We start from the raw sequence: 7,500 nt of genomic DNA, 5'->3' as shown, positions 1-7,500 counted from the left end.
CAATTTGTGATAAAAACGTACTAAATAACTATACAGTTAACCAATATATAAATAGAAGTATTGTGTTAACGTCTTGCATTAAATTTGTTCTAAGGGTTTATATGTTTGTTATTCAGATTTCCCTATTACCAAGATAGATTCAATCTCTCACTTTGTCCTTATGTATAATCATTGACATTAATGTTAATGCGCTTCTTTTTGTTGATCTATGGATCGTCACGTGTTTTATGATTTCGATACTACCCTTGAAAAATTGCTCCTTATCCAGCAATTAGAGTCCCATACTTGCAATTCGATTTTGTTATTGATTCCTCTCTATTCTTTTTTTCCTTCCTAGTACTGGTTATTTTGCTGCTTCCCAAATGGTTTTAATTTCTTTTTTTTTTTTGCTTTGTTTTGTTTTTGTTTTTTTTTTCGACGTAAATAAGTAACACCGGTCAAATAAAGGCGGTAGAACGATATTCACAATGGACTTGGCTGAAGGCTAGATGCGTCCTCCACGTGACAGTAGGTGTTCGACATACATCTTAACTCAGCAATGTTCGGGCATTGTATGATTGGACGCAGAGCAGTTTCGATGCCCTGCGTGCATCTTGTGTAGGCCCAACTGATAGCACATTTGTACCTTTAGAATTTAACCCGAACCGGTGATACCTCTAGGATTTAATGTTAGTTCAGGATTTCAGGCAATTATGCAAGGGGCCTACTCCAAAAATCTTCCGGAAAGACTACACAGCTTCTTCCAGAGAAAGTCATCGCTCTTGCTCGCCTTTATTTCTGGTTATTTTCACTAATTTCATTGTACGACTGTGAGCAAAAAATGACACGCTAGATGCTGTGTGCACAGTCTCTATCTACGCCTGATCGAAGATTTGCTATTCTGTGAAAAGTATGCGATGTAGAAATGTGAGTCTGAACAAAGGTGACAAGCCTGCTGAACGACAAGAAAAATTTGGAAATGTCTCTCCGTCAGCACATGCCACAGCATGCTCAGTCCACCGCGTAGCAATTGTTGACAACAAATGGAACACCTTAGAAACCGAACCCAGCCATTCTACAGAGTGCGAAAGAATAAATACTTCAGTCTGCTACAATGTTGACTGGGGCAAGACACAACGGTGAGTGTGTAATGTATGATGGAAGAAATGTAAGCGTTTCTTACCTCTTCCCGACTGTTCAGTGAAAGTTTTTTTGTTTTTTTTTAAGGGGCTAACCTACTTGATATATCATCACATTTCTTTTTAACCGAGTGATCTAGCCAACATAACATTCTTAGAAATTTAACAGGTATGCGATGTAGAAATGTAAGTCTGAACAAAGGTGACAAGCCGGCTGAACGACAAGAAAAATCTGGAAATGTCTCTCTGTCAGCACATGCCATAGCATGCTCAGTCCACCACGTAGCAATTGTTGACAACAAATGGAACACCTTAGAAACCGATCCATCCGTCTGGCCATTGTCCCAGAACGTTATAGGGGAGTGTAGCCATACCTCAGTAGTTCTCTGCTATTCGCTCGTTGTCCCTTAGAGCGCTGTTGATTACCTCGAGGAGTTTGCACTCTGGACAGTATGGCGGTGATACCGTTTGCGTATCTTTTGAATCCTAGGTCTCATCGTATGTTCTTCGGCGTCTCTAGCTTCCACAATTGTGTCTCAAGCACCAGTACATGCAGAAGAGATGAGAATGATTAACATTGGGCATAGAACACATGATATTAAATGGCTCAGATAGGTGCCATTCACCTTTACCACTGTGTAGATGTCGCTGTACATTGCAGCAGACCAACTGTAGACGACGGGGCAGAAACAAATCGTCGTGAGGAGGTCGGAAAGCACTGGTGGTCGACCCTATCGAAAGCTTTTGATAGATTTAAATTGATCAAGGCCTCACTCAAGGCAGGGTACATACATGACCTCCTTATGATGCTGCATAATTTGAAGCGGAAGTTATCATGGATAGATCTCTTCGGAAAGGAGCAAGTTTGTACATCAACTGTCAGACCAATGACAATCTTTCTCTAACACCTTGGCCAAAATTTGAAAATTTTGGTTTTAACAGAGCCTAAAATTGTCGATATTATTGCCCTTGTTTTGGGTCTTTTCTCAACATCGCAAATAATGTTCGACTTACACAACTTGGAATTTTCCCGTTTAGCTACCATGTACGGTTGATATCTATCAAATTGTCTCGAAACAAATTTGGCAAATATATACAGAGCACATCCAAGACACGTGATTTGCCCCTGGTGCATCAAAACATCCTTTCTCTCATTGAGCGGCTGTTATTGGCTTTTACATATTTATGCTTCTCTTGTTAATAACCACTGCAAGCGAAGAAGAAGGCTTTGAATTCCATCTTTTTCAGCCCACCACTCCTTCTGCATAATTGAGAAAAGTACTGCTGATAAACCACACATACTTGAGTAATAGGCACATATTTTGGTCCAACGAAGAGCAAACATTCTGAGTTCAAATTCCGCCGAGGTCAGCATTGTATTTCATTCTTTTGGAGGTTGATAAAATGGGTATCAGTTGTGGGTAATAGGGCTGATGTAATCGACTAGGCTCCTTCCACCTAAGTTTCAGGCTTTGTGTCTATAGTAGGATATATTATCATCATCATCATCATCATCATCATCATCATCCTCATCGGCCTCGTCATCGGCGTTGTCGTCTTTGTTGTTGATGTTGTTGTTGCTTTTGTTTTTTTTCTCTTTTCGTTTTTGGTTCTTATTCTTTCATATTCTAGAAGATAAGGTCCAAATTATAGGCCTGGAGATCTATAGTGAAGATGACCGCAAGTCTTTCCTAAATATGAAAGTTTTAAAGAATTTGGACTAAATTAGTTTTCCAGCAGGTAATGATAAAGCATGTCTTATAAATGTTTGTGCCATCCCGTGTTAAACCTCACAGCGTGGCACCTTGGGCAAGTGTCTTCTACTATAGCCTCGGGCCAACCAAAGTGAATGGATTTCGCTGGTCTTCGAATGACGACAACCCGCTGGCTAAGCAAGCAGGCCAACAGAAGAAAGAGTGAGAGAAAGAGTGGTGAAGGAGAACAGCAGGGATCACCACCCCTGCCGGAGCCTCGTGGAGCTTTTAGGTGTTTTCGCTCAATAAACACACACAATGCCCGGTCTGGGAATCGAAACCGCGGTCCTACGACCGCGAGTCGGCTGCCCTAACCACTGGGGCATTGCGCCGCCACACGCACACACACACACACACACACACACACACATATATATATATATATATATATATATATATATATGTACAATGATAATAATAATAATGAGAAGAAGAAGAAGAACAACAACAACAACAACAATAATAATAATAACAATAATAATAATAATAATAATTATAATTGCTACTTTCCGTCTATGCAGACGGTCAAATTAGATTAGAGGTCACTTAATCGAATATATCAGGGGCTCCCTTTCTTGCAAATTCTTTCATGGCTGATTCTTCCTATGATTGAAACACAGCTTCTGTCACAGTACTTGTATACCAAGAGGGTGGCTTTCGGTGCTCTGCATTTCTGCTGTTTTTCATTCGCTGCTGACGCTTCTCAACTTGTTTGTTTCTGTAACTGATCTCTAGCGAAGCAGTTCCTTCCTTCACCACAGTCCTTATGTTGCTCTGCCCTCAGCCCTCTCTTCCCAGTTGCTGACATCCACCTCACACTTAGACAAACTATTTTTGGAAATGTCCTTATACCTGTTTTGGGCTTGCAAGATCATCGATTGCAGTGGAGAGTTCTTCTTCCATTCGTGGTATATCAAGTTCTGTCATTTCGGGGAGATGAGGAATGGCCTCATCAAGTTGTCTATCAACATCTCGCTCCTTGTACAATTAAGAGTTATGTTCCACCCATCTTTCCATTTGTTTCTTCTGGTTTGTCAGCTGGTCATCTGTTGCAGACATGAGAGGTGCCATTTTACTCACTGTTGGTCCGATAGCAACTCTAATCTTCTCATACATTTTCCTATGTCACTTGCTGTTGAATATCTAAGCATAATTTATCCCTGTACTGGTTGGTACATTTTGTAGTTTCTTTTTGAAGGTCGGATTTTGCAGCACGTAGCTGTTGCTTTGTACTTTCAAAATTTGGCCACAAAGCTAGCTGGTATTTTTTTTATCGACCTTGAAGGATGAAAGGTCAAATCGACCTGCGCGGAATTTGAAGTCAAAACATAAAGACGAACGAAATACCTATTTTTTACTACCCACAAGGGGCTAAACACAGAGAGGACAAACAAGGACAGACAAACAGATTAAGTCGATTATATCGACCCCAGTGCGTAACTGATATTTATCTAATCGACCCCGAAAATACGGCAGACGAAATACCGCTAAGCATTTCGCCCGGCTTGCTAACGTTTCTGCCAGCTCGCCGCCTTCGACAGACGAAATGCCACTAAGCATTTCGCTCGACTTGCTAAGGACTCTGCCTGTTTGCTGCCTTAATGCGATCAAATGATGATTATATATGTCTATTATGTGTGTGCACGTGCGCATGTAAGAGATAACGAGAGAGGAAGATTGAGAGGCAGAGTGATAGAGAGAAAAGATGAGATACAGTGAGTGAGAGAGTGGGGGAAGAGTTAGAGGGAAGGTAAGTAAACGTATGTGGGGGTGTTATATATTGGCAGAATTGCAAGTGTTAGAGAGAAGATCTTGCGGTATTTGTCTCGGTTGTCTCTGTTTTCTATCTGAATGCAATGAGACCGGTGAAATTATTCGGACGGGGTGTGATCTGGATGCGACGGGAATGCCTATGATGATTTCAGTGCCAGTCCATCTATCTATCTATCTATCTATCTATCTATCTATCTATCTATCTATCTATCTATCTATCTATCTATCTATCTATTTATCTATCTGTCTCTCTATCTACCTATCTATCTATCTATCTATCTATCTATCTATATTTCTATCTATCTGTCTGTCTGTCTGTCTGTCTGTCTATCTATCTATCTATCTATCCATCTGTCTGTCATTTGTCTGTCGATATGTATGTATGTATGTATGTATGTATATGTGTGTGGTGGGGTGAGAAGTTTGGGTGTTTATGTTTGTATGTGTAGGTATGCATATGTGTAGGTATGTGTATGTGTGTGTTTATGCATATATCCTAAAATGGCAATGCATTTCTTTTCTACTAAGAATTTTTTGTTCGATTTCGTAGCGACCCTTGAGCCTTGTAACAGTTTTCTTGTCAGCTGAACAATCATTTTCAGACAAAAACCCTCTAATTAACGACAGAATGATGCAGAAGTTTCATTTAAATAATCATACTCTAAAGCAGGTATTGAGTAGTTTTTTTCTTTGTTTCTGAAAACTTTTTTATATATTTTTGTGGTTAAGTGTGTATTTTTATATCTGCACGTCCGTGTGATTGAGTGAGAGGAAGTTTTAGTCATCGTTTCCAATAATCCACATTATTATCAGAAGTACCTAACTTAAAATCACTTAAAGAAAATATCCATAAAATAAAATGTTAAAATTTGAATACAATCGAATATCTGCGATATCAGTCGATGTGAATCGTTGTAGGATGACCGGAAATCAGCTGAAGTTCGAAGGGAAATCTTCGTTGATTGACCGGAAATATTCGCAAGCCGACGAAGAATTATTTCAAATGTTTCAGCAAAACACTGAAATAATAATTCGAAATGTCACGTAATTAATATTCGTTTGTAGTTTCAAGTAGAACTAACCATACAGAAAGGAAATCAAAGCGAATTTTCACTTAACATGAAAACCTACATGTTTGAATCGTGATGCGCATAGATCACGAAATGACCGTAACATGTCTATTCATTTCACGGATATCATAAGTCGGATATAAACTTTTAACAGTCCATTTATCACACGTAGGAAAGATATGTAGAAATAATCTGTTTCTTATGTGGACAGTTTTGAGTTCGTATAATGTTGTTAATTCTAGCTCTTCAATGATTTTGCAAGAAATTCGACAACAATATTTATTTGAGAGCATGATAACTCGGAAAGAAGTGTGCGCAGATACGGAATTTAAAGCAGGCATGTTGCAAAGAAATATCTCCATATAAAATGTCCGTAACTGGTTTTCGATATGTAGGCAGAAATTCGAAATATTGACCTCTGAACTCACTTTGCTATGCGAAGTCGTGATCGGTGGAATGCTCGTGAGTGGCAAATGTGAACAAGATTGTCAAGATGGGTAATTAATTTGTTTTCACTTAGATGGAATGAAATAGATGGAATGATTATTCTAAATCTCAGTGAGTGGATTACAAAGAGTATGTGTGTAAACGTTTAACCATATAAGACACTACAATGATTTCGAAGACTAGGTTAGCTTCTGTGCCCTAATTAAGAAGATGGAATATCACTAAAAATAAAATAATATATTTAATTGTCCTCGGATTTGTGTGTGTCTATAACAGCAGTCATTGCTATACATTAAGGAGAACAGTAAGGCAACATTCCGTTTCTGTACAGAAATGTTCGATGAAGGATTTTACTGAAAGGCCATTGTGATCTTATCCATGTTTGGGTTTCAGTAAGAGTGCATCTGTAATATCCTTTTGCTTACATTTCCGGCAATGGCCTACAAAATAGCATGAAATGATTTTAGTGTGAGTAAAAAAGCTTCTACACAGTTTGTGTTCAAGTGCTTATAATTTCCAGAAAATATGGCTGCTAACACGAGTATAAACGCCACAGGTATTACTTCCGATTGAATTCCAAGCAATGTGCTTGTACAATACTACTAATTCCAGAATAGTACAGAAGAAACATCTAATGTCATCGTGATTACACGCAATCCATTAAAATCTGAACAGTCTTTTGTCAGACAATTTCATATCCGTTTTTGTGAATGCAATGTTGCTACGTATTCGAAAAGGCCTACAGATTATAAATGCTTTTTTCTACTGTTTATGTATTCCTCATTATTCTGAAAGAGGTACTCAGGAGTGACAGCATCAGAGATAGTGTATTCAAGGAAAACGATACATTCAACGTACTCAGTATCAGTTGTTAGTGTGGCTGGCTGTCGAAACCTGTTGCAGTAAATTCTGGAATTAAACATTTGGCAGTTCAAGCGACGAGGACGTTGTGTAGGGGGACAATTAATAGAAAACATACTTGCAAATTATCTTGCGAAGTACCTGCAATTATGTAGAAGGTATCAGTCAGGTGATCGAATTTTAGCGCCTGTAATTTTGTAGAGCGTCGTAAGCTCTGCCACTATTTATTGAGATGTGGCGTAAGAAGTTTTTAATCCATTTACGTTGATGGTCATATGCGAAAGATCTTCGGTAGTTCACAGCGAGAAGAAAGCTCGAAGACATTTAGACCTGAGTCTTGGAATTATTTTCCTAACAGATCAGAACAACCGAACCAATATTTGTGTAAATATCGATCAAGTATTGCACAGATTAAATGTGTGTATATGTATATATCTAACGAGAGAGAGGGAGAGAGCTGGAGAGAGAGGAGGGAGA

The sequence above is a fragment of the Octopus sinensis genome, linkage group LG16 (genome assembly GCF_006345805.1).
Source record: "Octopus sinensis linkage group LG16, ASM634580v1, whole genome shotgun sequence".
Taxonomy (NCBI): Eukaryota; Metazoa; Mollusca; class Cephalopoda; order Octopoda; family Octopodidae; genus Octopus; species Octopus sinensis.
The sequence above is the reverse complement of the archived record's forward strand: the minus strand, read 5'-3'. Positions refer to the sequence as shown.